This window comes from Phalacrocorax aristotelis, chromosome 3, assembly GCF_949628215.1.
Source record: "Phalacrocorax aristotelis chromosome 3, bGulAri2.1, whole genome shotgun sequence".
In the NCBI taxonomy this organism is placed as follows: Eukaryota; Metazoa; Chordata; class Aves; order Suliformes; family Phalacrocoracidae; genus Phalacrocorax; species Phalacrocorax aristotelis.
Window position 1 is genome coordinate 34,187,312 of NC_134278.1, and position 18,984 is coordinate 34,206,295.

General features: G+C 39.5%; 1 protein-coding gene across 1 annotated transcript in view; it reads left to right on the top strand.

Moving 5' to 3' along the window:
* Positions 1-18,984, top strand: part of KCNQ5 (potassium voltage-gated channel subfamily Q member 5) — a 302,261-nt gene that overhangs the window by 18,419 nt on the left and 264,858 nt on the right. The window lies entirely within an intron of this gene.

Sequence of the window (18,984 nt, forward strand, 5' to 3'; positions counted from 1 at the left end):
CCATTTGTTATGCATTTTTATAAAGAAACACAGAATTTTCTTTTAGTCTTTCTTTAGATTTATCTTTTGAGGTCTGCCATTGTTTTATCTGCTTCGTTTGAGAGTTGATGTCCTGTGTCAGCTCTACCCTTGGCTGAAAGCAGGCATGGTTTTCTGTGGGAGGTACCAATAAATGCCTACCAAGGTGTGGCTACATGGGAAGCCTGGCTGCTCTTACATGCTTTTTGGTGCTGTTAAACTGCTGGTCTGCAGTTGTTGTGATAGTTACTTCAAATCTGGGTAGTCAGTCTTGAAGTCTGTAGCGATATGAATACTAGGTTTGGATCACTATGTTCTTATATTTATGGTTAGTTAGAATTTTTCTCTATTGTGTATCTTCTATTACTTTTTTAAAATATATGGTCTTTTGAGTCTTGTTTATTCCCCTACTAAAAATCCTTTGTATGTGATTTTTTTTCTGTGAAACTTTAAGATTAAAAACGCTCAATTTAAAATATGAATATTACAAAATTTTATTAAATAGTTAAGACTAGATTATTCAGTTTCTTTTATTTAAATTACATTTTATAATCCAGTCAAGCAGATAATAACAGTAAATACATACGCTAAAATTCCAGTAAATAGCATGGACAACATCTTGAATTACCAATAGAGGGAAAATGAATCATAGAGTCATAAAATAAGAGAATGTCCTGAGTTGGAAGGGACCCACAAGGATCATCGAGTCCAACTGCACAAGACAATCCCAAAATTCACACCATGTCTCTGAGAGTGTTGTCCAAGTGCTTCTTGAATAGCGTCAGGCTTAGCACTGTGACTACCTGCCCGGGGAGCCTGTTCCAGTGCTCCACCACCCCCTGGGGGAAGAATCTTTTCCTAACACCTAACCTAAACCTCCCCTGGCACATCTTCCTGCCATTCCCCAGGGTCCTACCATTGGTTGCCAGAGAGAAGAGATCAGCACCTGCCCCTCCTCCTCCCCTTGTGAGGAAGCTGCAGACTGCGATGAGGTCTCCCCTCAGCCTCCTCTTCTCCAGGCTGAATAAACCAAATTACTTTAGCCGCTCCTCATACGGCTTCCCCTCTAAACCCTTCACCAACTTCATGGCCCTCCTCTGGACACTCTCAGGTAGCTTTGTATCCTCCATATACTGTGGTGTCCAAAACTGCACACAGTACTCGAGGTGAGGCCGCACCAGCACAGAATAGAGCGGGACAATCACCTCCCTCAACTTGCTGCAATGAAGTAACACTGGAGATGCATGGAGTGAAAATATAATGCCAGGGCTGAAACTTTGGGAAATTGCTGTGGTATTTTTGGTTTATTTTTAAAAAGGGAGGAAATAATTTTTATAAAAATACCATTCTAAAACCCGTACACAGTAACTTTTTAAAAATAATATTGATGTGAATGAATATTCATCCCTTGCTATGTAGCTTTTGAAACTTCGGCGTTTCTTCTATGCTTAACCTTTCCCTTCCTTTCTCTGATGTTTCTTTCTTTTGGCCTAGCAGCCATACAGTGGATAGGTGTGCCAGTGAAATGTCAGCATGTTTAACTGCTACTTAATGTATATGCTGGTTTATTCTTCATGATCCACCAAGTGAATAAATTCCAGCAAATTGCAACCTGCCTTAATGTGTGTCCATACAATTGGCTTAGAGATTTTATACATAAGTGTATATTATGTATATGTATGTACAAACATACTGTTGAATGTAGCTGCTCCTGATCTCAAGGTGAAATGATGTGGGCTATCCCCTTTCCACACCATTTAGGTCTAACTTGCACCAGAGTTGAGAAGCTGCATCTGTACTGTCTTGTACTTGACCAGGGGCCTCTCTTCTGGGCATCATGTTGTAGTCCTTTAGACCTTACACATAGTGCATGGGGTTTTTGGTCCAAACTCTCCAAAAGAATGAGAAAAGTATGTGACAGCCCATCAGAATGGTGGTTTTTACAGCACAAAACTAAAATCATGTTTTATGACCTGTCAAGTAGCATATGAGCCAGATCTGTGGCCCCTTATTCCATCTCATGTCTTTCTCCCCAAATATGAAGATTTGTGGGAGCAGACTGTCCCTGAAGACAAAGAGCAAACCAGAACTGGGGGCTGAGCAGTTGAAAAGTTCAGGAGTGTGGTGCCCAAGACCTCCTCCTGGCCGCCTTCTCTTTAGCACTATAGGCATACCCAAAGATGCCTGTAGCTCTTTCTGCAGTTTCCCTGGGTCATAGCGTATGAGGCGTGATTGTCAGTCAGAGCTGGTGGAGAGTGTCCTTGGTCTTGTGAAAATGTGGGATTTAAAAAATTCCATCCCAAATTACAGTGAAGAGTTGACTTTCACTGTTTTCTGAATCAAAAGTAAAAATGTCTTAGATAAATGCTGTGCTTCAGTGTTAGCCACTTCATACTTTTTTTTAAAATGTTTTGAGCTTCACTTCACTGAGAGGACTTTTTCACCTGAAATCAAAATGCTTTGCAGACTCCTCAACATTCCTGTGAAGCACAGAAAAAATCAATCATTTTCCTTGATGAAAGTTCAGATGCTTGTGAATCAGTATTTTTATTTTCAGGAGAAAATTTTGCTGAAAATTCCCAAACAGCTGTTTTCTCTTTTCTACTTCCCCTGTTTCCTCTGCAGATGACCAACATGTGGAAAGGCAGTGAGATTCCTGTTAGAGATTTTCTTGCTATATTTTTCATGAGGAATTCGCAGAGGGAGGCTGATATTCTTAAGAGATGAGCTTCTTCACTCTGGTTGGTGCTCTAGGAAACACAGCTCAGTATGAAAAGTACAAAGTAGAGTTGGGGAGCTGAAAGAAAGGGTGGAGAGAGAAGGTGGAAGTACTGTTGAATACCGGTTAAAAAACCTCCAGCTCTAACCTTTAATCACCTACTTCTACCCCTCCAGGAAGGCAAAACTATGTGAAAAGGTTGGTGAGTCTGTCTGGGCTGGTTTCTGAAACTTGGTAAGCAAGGGTGCTCTGCTGTAAAACTGTAGGAGTTATATGTGTAAGCATGTATTTCACCCTTTTTTAGATTCAGACTGCTGTGTTCTTGGCAATACTTTCAGTATGCATCTTAGTGTTTTCCAGGGCTTCTGCTGTAAGGGAGCCAAGGACGATGCAGCAGTGCCCTGTGGCAGAGCTTAACCACCGTCCCGGCTGGCTGCAGTGCGTAACTGGGCTTGCACTGCACGTGCACCTAAGAGACTCACTTTTGCCTTTACCGTTATCAAGGGCCCAGGTATCACCCCTCGTTATTGCAAACGTAGCTCTATACTGCGGAACGATCAATATTTGCAAACCTTTAATGAGCCGGCTGCAGCACTGTTGTACTAGCTGTTCCAGGCTCCACCTTTCATCCCTCTAGAGATGCAGACATCCCAGAAGGATCCAACTGAAATGAAAAGTTAGTCTTCCATATAGAATCATAGCATCATAGAATAGTTTGAGTTGGAAGGGACCTACAAAGATCATCTAGTCCAACCTCCCTGCAGTGAGAAGGGACGTCAACTAGATCAGGTTGCTCAGAGCCCCGTCCAACCTGACCTTGAATGGTTCCAGGGATGGGGCATCTACTACTTCTCTGGGCAACCTGTATACTATTTGCTTACTTTTACCTGAAGCCTTGTATATCTAAATAATGTTCTACAAGTGTACTGTATCCCCTAGCACACGTTAATAAAATAAATAAAAGAAATATGTATTTCTTCACCTATGTTTAATTATAATTTTTCTACCTTGATATGTTTTTTTTTAAAGACCTCTAATCAAAGTGAGCAGTTAAGATACTAAATGCAGCATTTGTGGACTTTATATGAATATACAAAATGTTTGGACTGATTAATGAGTGTAGTAGTATTTTTGCATTTAGTAGTGTGATGTAGTATTTTTAACCTGTTTATTTTTATCTGTGTCTGAAATACTTTTAAGATAAAGAAGCCTTTTCATTATGCGACTAATTGGAGGATAATTCAAAGCAAAGCTGCTGTTACAAGTTAGAAATGTTCTTCAGGTTGTTTAACATTTCAGAACTTCTTATAGAGAGAATGCAAATGAAGCAAGCCAGTAAGTGAAGACAAGTTGATGTTACACTCTGGTGTTGCTTCTTTTAAATTTGGCTTATGGCATAAAATAACAGCTTGAGAAGCCAGTGCAACAGCCACTAACTTTTATGATTCATTTAAAGTAGTCACATTTTTAAGCATGAAGGAGTTTTTTGAGGCTACGCTCTTGATATAAAAAAATATTCATAGGAGAATGCGCCTTTAAATGCGCTTATGTTTTTCTGTCAGGTGCTGCTATAACAGTAGTGTGGACTTCTTGGATCATGAAAATAACCTAAAAGCTTCAGGGGGTTTTTATGTTATGTTATGTTTATGTTATGTTATGAAATACCAATCAAGCATCATTCAGCATTGAGTTCTGGGAGAATAATATGTCATTCCTAGCCTTAGTAGTCTCAGTTAATAGTTGCTTCTAAAGCAGAAGCACAAGGAAGTGGCACAGGAACCTGTTGATCACGCTGCAGTTCTAGCTGCAAGGGAGGCAGATGGCTGACGACTCTCCGTGCCGTTTTTCTTCGTTCTCCTGCCCACTAGTCTGTCCTGCTGTCTGTCTGCCTCCTCAGCTCCCTGCGCTTCCAGCTTGCCATCTTCCATCTGTATTTCCTTAGTGGACCTCTCTGTAGGCAAGCTGAAGGGAAGCCCACTGAACAGAGACATCCATGAGTTTGGTAGCTGGAGATTTGGAGATCCTACCTCATTCCTGTGTACTTTTTAAAAATTAAATAATTTAGAAAAGATTCTGCACTTAATATTTCTCCTAAATAAATTTGGAATTGAAAAATATTTGGATTTTTTTTTTAATTTCTGTGGGAATTTTTATGTCCACTCCAGATCTTGAATATTTTGCAGTTTAAATAAACATCTAAATGTTTTGATTTAAATGAAAATATGCAACATGCTGGAAACAGACTGACCCAGATCATTTCCATGGTTTCTATGTTTGGTCTGTGGGGAACGTCCACTATGGAGTTGCTTGGAGCTCCTCGATAACCTGCTACCCAAAGTTTCAGGGTGAAAAAAACAAGGTAGCTGATACCTTGTGGCATGACTCTTCCTTTGCTTCTCCTGATGCCTCCTAATGATCCCACTCTCCAATACATAGGGGAACTGGGGGCAATGGCAACTGACAACTCCAGGCTGCACATGTTTTTTAAAGTCGAGGTTAGAAGCTAGTGCTAGATGTCACCACTGATGGTTTTGGGCTGCCATGTGGACTGTGCAGGTTAATTTTTGTAACGTGCAAGGCACACTATGTACTGAAATTCAGTGGGAGTGAGTTGTTGAGGCCCCTGACGTTCCAGGCAAATGCAAAGGAAACCCTCTTGCTGGGCTTACAAGACATGGACATCGCAGGGAGTCTACTCATCAGGAAACAGGTATTTCTGCTGTGATTTTTACTGCAATTGAAAAGCAGCTATTGCCACATATTTTGCAAAGGTATTTGGCAGCCACACAACTTGCCTGCTGTTCATTGGCATTCCAAGACAATATTGGTTACTCTCTTCTCCGAGTCCCGTTCCTTGCATATAAAGTTAGCAATTCAAAACATCAAAGAGATGCTGGGTGAGAGGAGAATGAGCGTGATTTTAATTAAGCCCTAAAAGCAGCAGAATTAATAATACCTGGAATTATGTTTCTGGATTTATTTCCTGTTGAGGCCTTAAGATGATCAGAGCTTTGGCTGTGGCATGTTGCACGTTTCTCCTGTGCATTTCTGATGTGCAGTGAGAGCTGTGTCGCATGCTGCACCTTTTCTTTGGTACAGGATTTGCACATAGTTTCTTTCCTCTGCCAAGTAATTTATTTTCATTAAATATGTAAGAAGGAAACATTTTTGTGAATTCTCCCCTCTGTCAAGTCTGACTGAAAAGTCGATTTGCGTGGAAGGGAGGCTGGAGCGGACGAGCATGCACACAAGCCACCTGATTGCAGAAGTCTTGTTTCCGTAAGAATCTGACTCAAATCCCACTACTAGCCCATCTGCCATTGAAGAGGACTAAACTAACTGTATTCCCAGAGCATCACTAATGGTTCAAGACTACATGGCATTTTTTTGAGAATATGCTTAGTTTGTCCAGGGATAGCTGACTTAAATGAGTGGTAATAGTAATACCGATTTTTTTTGTGCCATAAACATGCATTGTGCTTTACAAGGAAAAGATAAGTCCCCTGTCTCAAAGATTAGGCTAAATAAAATGTAAATCACAACATATTAAAATTGGTTTGCCACTTAGGTTTCATATAAGGTCTTTCTACCATGAACAGGAACGGCATTCCTGTGGAATGAGAGTTTTCCTGGAAAGATAAATGTTAGGTACCCCCACACCTGTTGCTTAATCCCTGTGGACAAAAAAGGTGATGAATATGAAGATGAGAAATCACACCCTTTTTTACCAGCTCAGAGAGATGTTGATGTTAAGCAATGGTAGTGCTTTCTGCATAGTTGCCAGCATTTAGAAGTGTTATCCAAAGAAAACTCTCTAAATAAACTGGGTGCCCGCTGGGCTGCAAGGAGTGAATAAACAGAGAGGGGCTGCCAAGAAAGCAGAGTAGAGGGCACTGCTTGGACCAGGCCAGATGTATGGGGTGGATGGAGGAGCTGCAGGGGAAAGGGGCTCTGCACCTTCAAAAGCTTCCAGAAATGCTCTCATTCCCTAGGGAGCTGTTACAACGCTGCTGTGGGAAGTATATTATATTAGATTGGACAAATACTTGAGACTGCATGGAAAACAGAAGAAACACTAAATATACTCAGTATTTTGTACAGTAAAAGTAAAAGAACACTTGCATGTTTTCCTTCTCTACCCCTTTGTCTTTCACAGCAAAAGAATAAGCATCCTACATTTTTTGTTACCGAATAGTATCTTCTTTTAATTTATTTGGGAAATGGGGCTTTATTAGTCTTGAATGGAGACTTTCCCTTGGGTAACAGTTCTTTAGAATTACAGTTTAGTTGTTACTGTTTGACCTCTGCTGAATAAATTTGTTTTGGAGTAAAATATTTTAGTTTTAAAACAGCATGTTTTAATACTAAGTGGTTTAGAGTGACTTTGCTGATCTGCACTGCACAGAAAATGCAATATCCTGCTTCAGCAGAATATCATGTAGTCATATCTCTCGATTAAATTTTCACCAAGGCCGTAGATGTTTTTGTTAATTATTATAGTGTCATTCACAATGTTGGTGGCAAAGAAAATCACATATTGGTGGCACAGAGGTTTCAGCCTAAGTGCCTTTGTTTTTAATTTCATGGCTTTCAGGACAATTATGATTTTAAATTCTGTTATTTTCTACAGCTGATTTGTAACTGTAACTGAGAAATACTTCTGTGATATTTGTTTTTTCTTCCCCAGCTTTAGCTCCAGCAGGTTGAAAACTAAACTGTTGGTTTGGGTGTACAAAACTAAAGATAACATTACAAAAATACATATAACAACAATGGATGGGATTAAAATTGCTGTGCTGAAATAAAAGGCATACATCAATTATCCAGAATGACCAAATGCCTTAGAAACAACATACTTGATATTAGGTACATGGTCTAGCTGAGTAGCAGGAGTGGAGAGATTGAGTGTATGTGAGCATACATAGTGTATATGTATATAAACTAATTCAGTTCTAAACTTGGCAGGTCATGCAAACGTCAGACTTGGTTGGCATAATTCACATACCTGAAGTTCAAAAAGCAGCAGTATTTCACTGTATCACACCCTGTGCATTTGAATGCTATCGCATCTACATGTGCTGAATGCCATGGAAATTGGCAACACGATAAGGCATGTCCCCCTTCGGGGTTCCTTGTTTGAATGTCGCTATTCCATGGCTAAAGATTGTCTGTGTCAAGGGAATTAGATGATACCTGTTTCTGGGCATGTGTCTACATCACAAAGCAATCCATTTTATTTGTCACGAGTTGGCAGGATGGCTAAAAGCTCCAGGCAGAGAGTTTAAGAACTGAAGTTATGTGAAAGCTGAAGTGCCATTTTCTTCAAGAAAACGTCATTGAAAGGCTTGGATGGAAAGGAGGCTCTTGGAAAGAGGATGCTTGTACTGGTTTTTGTTGGGTTTTTTGTGTTTTTTTCCCCCCACTAAAGAAAGAACATCATTGCCTGTCTGAAATGAAGGAAAACAAGCAACTAAGAACAAATGCCTAACATTCCTTTTTATTCTACATACACTTTCCTTGTCAGTTTTATAAGACAATATTGGCATTTTAACAAACTGGTTAGCAGGATTTTAGAGATACTAAAGAAAATAAATTAATGGCAGAGCATCCATAGTTTTATCAAGAATTATTTGCTAGATACTGATTATTTTTGCAGGACAAGAACAGTTTCTGAAAAACTTAACACCATATCTTTTTATCAGCAGTAAATGTGCAAGAAGTTAGAGGCTGTGTCCCTTTTAGGTTTCTAAGATTTGTAGAGTTGTAAACATTCTAGCAAAATTGCAGAATGCCAACAGAATCCTATTAAAATATTATTATAAAGTTCTTTATAAAAACTTTTTTCCTATTTATGTTTTTATTGGCTCTCTGTAGGATGTGGGTTCATAACCCAGTCATAATCAGTTCCACTCTGAAATTAGAAATGGGAATGAAGCCACTTTTCCACAAGTTAGAGAGTAAATGCAGTTTTTGTGCCAGAAAAATGCGACTTAGGATGGTTCTTTGTAAAGACGTGAACTACAAGAGGTGATACATAAAAGTGGTTGTCTTGATGAAATATTATAAGAAAAGTCATTAAAAATACATTGTGAATGTATGCAATTCATTTCTATTCATATCTGTAAAGTTAAAAATGAGCATTTTGCCCATTTATTTTAAAAGATTTTAAATACTGTAAACATATGCCAGTATAATTTATATTGTCAGTTAACATTTTATATGCTTCTACCTCTAGAAATTTCCAGGGATTCTTTAATGTTTGTGGCCTTCTAAAGCAATTTAAACTGAAAACAAATACAGAGAATTGTGGAGCAGCCGTTAATTTTTTCTTAGAATTCATGGGGTTTTTCTTCTTGGAATAAAAAGCTGGAATTTAAGGGAACTAGAAAACCAGACAGAGAAGAGAATTCCTATCTTAACATGCCAAAATATGATCTTACCGGCATGCCACTTTGTTTTTTTAGAATAAGCTGTCTTTGTGTGTTCGTGTTCCTCGTGTGGACAATATGGGCAGAAATACTCCATTCTGGTTGCATTGTAGGGAGGGAAGTGATGAGAAATTTTAAACAAGTGATTTAATTTTAGTTGCAGTGCTTGTTGAAAATGAAAGACAAAGTGTAATTAGTGTATGAATTTCTGTGCATTACTGAGCCGGGAGTTACGCTGTGTGGAGGACTTTCCTAGTAGGTTTTTCAAAAGCTTGTCACCCCAACATGCAGATTATTGAGGAAGGGGTTTGGTGGTGCTTTGGGCAGGGACATTGTTCTCTGATGGTTCCCTTGGAGCCTCTGTGGCAGCAAGACACCTTTGAAGGAGCCAAGGTGATAGTTTGTACACTGTAAAAGATGGCAAAAGGTCATCCCGTCTCCAGAGAGCTGTCTGAGATTCATGGGTGTCTCAATGGGCCAGAGTGTTGAGGGACCCAAACCCCCACTCCAGCAAGAGGACTGAAAATGAACTTCCTTAAGGTGAAACTTGTAATTTCCACTCAGCTGTAGAAGGCTGATTGCTGTGGGAGCCTGGGGAAGAAGTCATCTCCAGATTTTAATCTATGACAATTAATGCAATAGGCAGAAGAAACCATTTGCTTTCAAGGTAAATCAGACCTTGGGAGAATAGTGCGATTTGAACTAAATTTTTGAACTAAATTATATATGCTGAAATACTTGCAATCCTTATGTTCTTAATATCTGAAAAGTGTATACCAGAACCAAAAACACCATTTAGAGAGTCTAGTTTATGGCATGTTAATTGGTGGGGACTATGGAGATTATGATTTAAAAATTGTAAATAGAAGAAAATGGACAGACTATTGCATAGTGCTTGGATATAATTTATGTATCTTTGGGGCACAGATCCCATTCAGATGCAAGAAGATCAATTCAAAGGAAGTTAGAGTCCCGGTTAGTAATTCATATATATATGTGTATATATATATATAAATAAACAAAAAGTAATGTTAGGTGATGTCAGAGGAAGAGTTGTACTTTGTGACAGACTCTGTTTTTCAATAACCAAGATATGCCTTCATTGAATATATGACAGACTTTCAGTTTTATTTTTCTTGGCTGTTCTGGGCCTTTGGCAAACTTGACCAAATTATTTGTGTTGGAATAGTCAACAGAACCCCAGGAGTTGAGATGGACTGTGAGTCTTAACTAGGTAATGGCTGAAACCGTTTAAAGAAGGTTTGAACTGAGATTACAGAGCTGGCTTGAAGCTCCAAGCATGCCATGTGTGGAAAAACTATACGGAAAAGAAGATGTGTTTGATTAAAAATGTGATGTTTGTTGCAATTCTAGCAGAACAATGGATATTTGAGACAGCAGATATACGGTATTGGTAGACATGCTGGATTCAGATAAAATTGTTAATTGACAACTAGCAAATAGCTGTGCTGACGCAGAGTGAAGCTGTGTGGGATGCTTTGGCTTGGTTTTATTTCACTCCTTTATCAACAGGAAGTGCTGATCAGTGTTTCACAGTGCAGCGTGATGCACCTCGCCTTCCATGCTTGCTGGTGGGATCTCTTCCTGCTACCTCTCCTAACCAGGTGCATTTCATGGTAATGTTATTTACTGAAGACAGTAAATTCAGTACACTTCAGTAACTTTTGAGGCCTTTTTGATTATGGTCTACTTCTTGTCCTAGTGTAAATTTTCATATATACTAGGCATGTTTTCTTTTCTGAAGCATTTTGTGCAAGTCTTGTACCAAAACCACTGTAGCTGTTTTCTTGCTCAGAAAGCCATGCGCGGAGTTTTGTGCTTCTCAGCAGGGACGACAGAGACTATATCCATTTTTTCAGTGCTCATTCATATTTGCAATCCTGGATTTGTATACCCACCACATTTTTTCTGTAGGCATGTCTCCATCCCTTCACTCCTCCCTGAGTTTCACTACCTGTTGGTGCTTTTCTGCCTCCTCATTTCCTTTCTTATATTCACAAGGGCGTTTCTTTTTCCTCATAATGACTCTCAACTTTTACTTTCCACCTTATTTTCAGGGTTTCTTAGCATCAGTAGACAGTGCTTGGGTATGTTGTATGTCATTTGGTACCATCTGTGCCAGTGATGCCAGCTTATATAAGCTTCACATGGCTGAGAAGAGACCTGCTATATGGGTTTTTTGGGTGTCCACTGAATCCCAGGCATATGTTGCAGGAATATCTAAATACCAGGGAAGAAATTGGAGGTGGGCATTTAACTTAGGTAGGTATGGAAGAAGTTACCCTGCATTTGCTCCATATACTTAACATGATATTGATGACTGGCAGCAAGTTTTTCATGCACCGTGAAAGAAACTAAGCTGAGGAAAAGCTGATATGAGCCCCAGTCTGAGGACACTGGAGCAGAGGGGTCCTCCTTGCACAAAGTGGGCTTATAGCCTTGCGTTAAAATGGAGACCTGCTATGTGTTGCAGTGCTGTTAAGCGCATTTATATTCCTTGGAAAGACGGCAGCGTAACTTAACTACTGCCTGATGATCAGCAGACAAAGCATGCAGAGTGTGTTGCTAGAGAATGGCGTAAAGGTCAGGCAAACTCAGCCAGTCCATTGCCAAGAAAACTGAGACAGTTGCTTTCAAAGACCACAGCTACTGATTGTCTTCCCCCCTCAGCTTGTTTATGTTGCGTGACTGGGTTAGCACTTCTCATTAAGTATAGCTCGTTAAGTGTAATGGTGTTTAGCAATACTTGGAAGCAGTGACTGTTGATGTAAGGGTTAGCGGTACTGCAAGTGCGGCTGCCAGTCCTGTACCTCTGGCAACACATTTGTTCAGCAACGTTGAACCCTGTCTCAAAAAGTAAAAGAAGAGCTTTGAAGTACATCCTGCTATTTGTTTAATATCTGCTAAATTTGAACTTGATACTCTATTCTGAATAACCAAATGGCAGAAATTGGCAAATGATTTAGGAACAAACCTTCCTGTGTTTTGTGTGTCTTGAACATTACTGAAACAACTTCTTTTCAAAATCAGGAAGCTGTCATTGATTAAACATAACATGCTCAGGCATTTAGAAAAGAAAAATCGGAGCTGCATGTGTCATACACACGGAGAGGAATTGTTGACCACATTGGCCCAGCTGTGGTGGATACGCCTGTGTTCAGCCTGGTCTCCCTACACCTTGGAAGCTCTTGGCTTCAGCCTTTACGTCTGTTGCTTAGCCCGCTCTGTACTTTGTCAGCAAATTGTCAAGGTAGCATCCAACAACTGGCCTTTCAGTATATTTCCAAGATGAAAAAAGATAGGAACTACTAAAAGCTATCACTGTGTATTCAAGGTTTAGTCTAGGTGTTCCAAGACAGCTGAACTCAAGTTTAGATTTCTGCTCTGAGACAAGGTTTTTATTCCCCTTTTGTCCTAGCAGATCACGCCGTACAAGTCTGAACAGGAAGAATGAATCAAGGCCATGTAAAATAAAAACAGAAATTCCTAGTATTTGCAATGTAGTTAGGAACATCCAGCAAATTGGCACGCTCACATCATCTAAGTTGTATACAGATCGCCGGTTTTCTCATTATGGAAAATCATATAGTTCCATACAAAGGCTGTACATAATAAAAGAAAACAAATGGCAGTGTGCACACACTTCATGTCCTGGGAATAAATAGCAGAGCTGAATTGTATAAATGTTAATCATGTCATTTACCCCATGCCAAAAGGTTTTTGGATGCTGGGGTAATTAAGACTATGAAAGAACACGTTCAAATTACAGTTGAATTTATAAACTGACATTAATGAAAAATTAGTGTTACCTGTCACATAAATACTTGCCATAATGAATACAGATTGTAAGGCTGAAAAATATCTTGCTTTAGAAAACAGCTTTCAAAAATAATACACAGTGAGGCTAATATAATATTCCTAAAGATAGATATTTTTTAATTGAAAACTTTGTTCCCTTGTTTCTTATACCATCAATATCATGGTGAAAAAATACTTCACTCATTTCCCGATCTTTGTACTCTCTTTAGCTTGATGACATTTACAAAAAGAATCATCATAGCCAAATTATTAAGATATTTATTCTTTCAGCAGTAGAAGATTAGGTTAAACAAAAAGTATTAATTCAAATATTGGTGAGGATTCTTGAAACTGTTGGTATGTGTTCCCTGCATTTTTAAGAAATTATTTTAAAGTATAAAGCTATCTCCTTGTTACTTTGAAAACCGGGGTTGTATTGTATACCGTTTTTGTTCAAAGAAAGTTAGATGCTTGTTAAATCACTTTTAGTTAATCTCCATTACATTTCCATCGGTAGCCAGTGCCACCAGTAGCATTTCCTACAGGGAAATGGGCTTTCTAACCTTGACTTAGTTCTAGATCAGAGTAAAAGAGAGCAGATGAATTCAAGTAGGTGCAAATCACAGCAAAGAGTTTCTGGATCTATAGATTATCTTCCAAATGTTTTGGGGTAAGCGGTGGATGCATATTTGAAGTTTGTGCTGCTGCATGGAGAGTTTTGCTTCTTCATTGATACCGTAACTTTTCCACATGTATGGGATCAGGTTTAGAAGTTATGTGTTCAGTATAATCACTTTGTCTTTTCTTTGCTCTTGGATTAGAGCTGTACAAATTGTCTACTTTTGTAGCTTAACAAGTTGTATTGGAGAGATTTTGCCATTAAAAACTGAACTGAGAGCCGTACCATGACAAGGCAATGTATTCGTCTGTGAGGAGTACGAAAGTACCGCAGGTGTGTGATAATTAGGAATTTTAAACGTCAGTAGATTATGGTTTTGAGTATCATTGGAGCTGGACATTTTCAAATTGAGAGGTCTGGTACTGTACTGATAGCATTAGAGGTGATCTCTGCTCAAAAGCTATACGTACTATATGATCTACAAACATGAATTAATAAAATTAAAAGACTGTTACCTACATGTTCTGATGATAAAATGTAAGTAACCAGAATTGTGAAACTGTAGCCTGTCCCTGTATTCTGCTGTGTCAGTTTACCTTGTATTTTAGTGTGGAAGCTTTCCTGTCTGGTATGTTCTACGGCATGGAAACAAAATCAGGGTAAATCTCTGGTCTAGGAATCCAGACAGTCTAATTTTCTTTTGTTGTTCATGTTTATCTCATCACTTAAGTCTTACTCTGTGTTTGTGCATGGAGGTGCACGTGCACATGCGTCAGCTTCTTTTTCTGTATTTTTGGGGTGGATTTGTAGCACTTGTCAAAGCACAGGCTTTGTGAAAGCTTTCTTTAATTGTGCCTAAACCCACACAAAAGCATGTTCCTTGTTTTACAAGGTAGCATTTAGGAAATATTAACTATTTTTAAATGGTAAGATCTTTTGAAAGTTTGGGAAGAAGATGCAAGGAAGTAAATTCCTAGTTCACATTACCAGCTTGCCATGCTGAAGGTGTCATCTTATGACACTGGTGATCTGATGAGAAGAGAAAACACAATGGATTCTCACCACAGAAGGTCACAGAGGCATTCTAGTTTAGCAGGTAATTTCAGAACGTGAGGAAAAAAATTCTGAAGGACAGAAGCATTACAGAAACATGCCTACTGGTTTCATATCCTAAAGCAAATTTTAATTCAGGTTTCTTCTGTGTTTTACACAATACTAATTTTTTCAGCTAATAGACATTTTGTAATAGTGTTTATAGCTCTGCTGTACTTCTGGTTGTCCTACACCTTGTCGTATGTTTCTGCTAAAACAAAGGGCAGAATGACATTTTTTCTGGGTTTTTAGGAAAAGAAAGTGTTACATGTTATGAAACCGTACAGCAATTGTTTGATAAAGTACAGTACAGTTTCTTAAGGAGCAATTAAATGTAACATTTGCAACTATGGAAATAATGATTAGGGATAATATCTTAAAAGAACTGTCTTGCTGTTCACTTTCTCCAAGTGGACTTTTCTTGGTTTTTTCTGCTCACTTATATACATGAGTTTAGACGGAACAGTCCTACACCCAGATCTTTTCCATCTGACCAAGATGGTCTGTTAGTCCTGATACATGGTCTCCAAATACGTGTTTTGCATTTCTTGAACACACTCTGAACAGCACAGCAGCCTCAAAATAGACCTGAATTTCCCCTGTAAGCAGCAGTCCCCGAGTCATCACAGCAGTAATTCAATCTTGGTGTCAACAGCAAGCTATCTCCAATGTTTCCAGGAAGACCGGTAACTTGCAGTTTGTCCCCCGAATAAAAGAGGTGCCAGGGCCCGGCTCTACAACCTGTGGCTCGCTCTCTCCTCCTTCACAGCTCCCAGTGCCATTTTCCCTTTCCTGTAGTTAAACCCCTTCCGTGCCCCCATATGTTGCGGCCCCAGCTTTCACCTGGTGAGTGTGCGGAGCTTGCCAAACTAACTGTTCTCCATGGACACCCATGAGAGAGCTCCTGAAACAGGTGAGGAAATGGTTGGAGTGTATTTTATGGGTCTTTTCGGCTTTTGGTGAAGTTGTCCTTCTACACTTGTTGCATGTATGCTGTGTTAGAGCTTAATTAAACTCTTTATTCTTCCACTGCTCTTTTCCTTTTTTGATATTTAAAAATAAACCAGAACCAAATGCTGATGTTTAAGTTCTTGGTCAGCTCTGCAGCTGGAGAGTAAGCACTGCCTTTATTTGCAAGTGAAACTTGCAAGAAGAGCTGTGGAAACAGAACTCATGGCAAAGTTTTGCTGGACCACATCTCCCTAAATGACAGGCAACGAGAGGTAGGTAGCCAGAAAATATGTACAGACTTCAGGCATTTTGAGGATGACATTTCAAAAAAGAAAAAAAAAAAAAAGAAAACAAAAGACCTTGACACTGGAGACAAGGACATGCAGCACTCGTCTGGCGTTTTCATTTGGGATCGATGAGTTGAAGTCAACACCATACTGCCTGCAACGTGCAGAGAGATTTAACCATCTGTACTCTCATGTTTCTATAGATTGCATCTGGAACCTAAAAGACACAATGGGAGGACCGGTGAGAATTCAGGACGTTGTTTAACATTTTGATGTGCAAAGCAAACTTTGGCCATCACATCCTACAATCACATGAAGAAGGTTTTATTTCAGCTGCAATCCACACCTGGTTTGAAAAATAGCACTTAATATTAAGAACTGGCACAGAAATACTATTCAAAGTACACTATAGTTGTCAGAGCTGGGATATGTTTGTATATGAAACATATAGAATGAAAATATGAAACATGAATGAAAGGTTCATGCTAAGTTTTTTCAATGTATTATTCATACCTGAGCTGCATCCTGTTTTTTTCACTGTGCAATCTGTATTAAGTACTTTCTTAGAGAAGGCTTTTTACCGCTGACTCAAACCTTGTTGTCCCCAGTTCACACAAGGAGTTCTACCCAAATCAGAGAATAGCGTGGGAGTAAGGACCCTCCTGTGAGTCTGGCTTTGCAGAAGTGAGCTTTAATCATTTGCAGTCTGTAGCTTTGAGGTGTTTTTCAGCTTACTCAAGTTTGCTTGAAGAACTGTGATTTCCTTGTGGTGCACGTTCATCTTTGTCATCTTTATTGATTAATATACATATATTCTGGATTTTTGGCTTGTTGCAGATTTCTCAGACTTTGTGGGAATTATTTTTAGGAAGAAGATTAATATTTGGTGGTTCAGTGAAGGTAAACAGGCTGGGGTCATTAAAGTGAAGTTATTGAAAATTAGATAAATGCTATAGTTAAATGAAAGGTAAATCTTTGATGTCATGCTCACACAGAACATCTGCAATTGCAGTGCCACTTGGAAAGCTTTGCTGAGAGATGGGTAATAAGGTGAAAGCATAGGAAGAAGAGTGGCTTGAAAGCTTAGGCTTTCTGTGTGATGCACTGGGAAAAACTTGGGAAAAGCTGAGTGGGCTGAGATTTTTTGGGTAGGAAAAGGCTTCTCATATATATGATGTGGCAAACCTATGAGAAAGATGCTTAATGTCACTTTATATTTTCTGTGCTGTCCTTTGGAGTTATTTATTTTCATTCTCTTATTTTAGCAGAGATATATGGAGCGGGAGGAGACATAAATGTTCTCAGGACTGGAGATGCCTGTGAATTGTGATAATGTGTGAACAGTCCTGAACACTTCACTGTCTGTTTCTGTATTCAGAAATGATGAATTCATATGTGTGGTGTGGTACATATGGTTCAGTTGTAATGCATCATAAACTTAAGGGCAATGAATGCTCTTTCTCTTTTCTAACTATAGGTCGAGCTGGTATCATTGCCTGATAGTACATTTGCCTGATGTTTCTCATCCATGTCTTACGGATGTGTTTTCAGTTGTATTTGTTAGATGTGGGCCATGCTAGCTGGGGTATTTTTCTAACCACATGTTTTCTTTCACCTGAATTATTTTGAAAAACATCAATTAAAACATTCCAGCGTACTTAAAAAAAATTTAAAAAGGAGAAAGAAGGAAACAGAGATACTTTAGTTTACATTTAGCTACCAGAAATAAATGAAAACAAGTAACCAGGAAAGAAGCTGTAAGAGTTGCTTTAGAGCAGAGATTTGCAGTTGTAGATAGGTCCGTCGCAAAGGCTGGACCCTGTGAATATTTGCTGGTGTTTGGTAACATTGGAAGCCTTTGAAAAGCAGGTTAGAAAGTCACAGGTTGATTCTGCCAGGTTAGTGACTCCGGGTTGTGCCGGCTGGGGCTGAAGAGGGCTTTCTGGAGATGTGAGGGGCGCAGGGAGCTGGGAGTGAGCCCAAGACTTGTCCCTGGTGTTTCCTGTGGTGGCTGGATGCCAGCTTCAGCAGAGGAGCAGGTGCTTGGCAGGGCTTGGACATCTGCATTAGGGCTCATGGGGAAAGGAGCTAAACAGGATATACCAGCAAGGTGTCTCTTCCCCCACCCCTTTTTTGAAGGTCCTCCTGCCTTTCTGTAGCCTGGAGTCATGAACGCCTTGCCTCTAGGCATTTGCTTTTGCAGCTAGGACATAGCTATGAAATGATATTCACACCTGGAGTTCTCTCACTAACATTAATAGCCAAAGATAATGTTTTTTTATTTTTTGATCCATCATGAGATAACCAAAGAAAAAGGGGCTAACCTGGCCATGGACGTTTATGTTGTGTTAGGGTAAAGGCAATGGCAATGGCATTTGCACATGTCTACCTTGGCTCGGTTTCTTAATTAATAGTGCAGTGGTGTTATGAGGTTGGCTGAATTTCTTTCCCTTTCCTGCACTTCCTCTGGCATGAGAGCTTTTTCCTTCACGTTTCTTAGGGTGAGATGTTGCATATCCTTCCAATCTCAAGTCTGTAGCAGGGTCCAGGCTGATGTACTTAACTGGATTTTGAGCTTCTGCCTTTCCTCCCCTGGGTATGTGTGACGCATGATACTGGCCCTCTTGAAACAAATTAACGTAACAAAATCATTTCAATCATTCAATGATTTAAACAAATAATTTAAAAACAATGAGCATATATTGTGCATACTTAGTTCCCATCTAAATTCGACCGTGCCCTAATTAAGATAGATTGGCTTTTCTCTTTATTTACAGGAATTAGGCTGAATGAGGCTTTTTTCTCCCTAGCCAAACCTGGATGCTTCCAGGCTTGCGTGGCTGTTTCCGTCCAATCCGACTGACCCTGATCAAACTGATTGTTTTCTGTTTGCCACCAGAGCAGGGTAATAGCAATAAGGAGGCTTCTTCTGACCTGACCTGATGAGAGGCTGAGGATTAACCACTTCGGCGCTGGCAGAAGAGGCCTTGCTGCCTCTTTCACTGGGCGGGGGGACCTGCGGTGCTGTGGGGAAATACTGATTTGGTGACA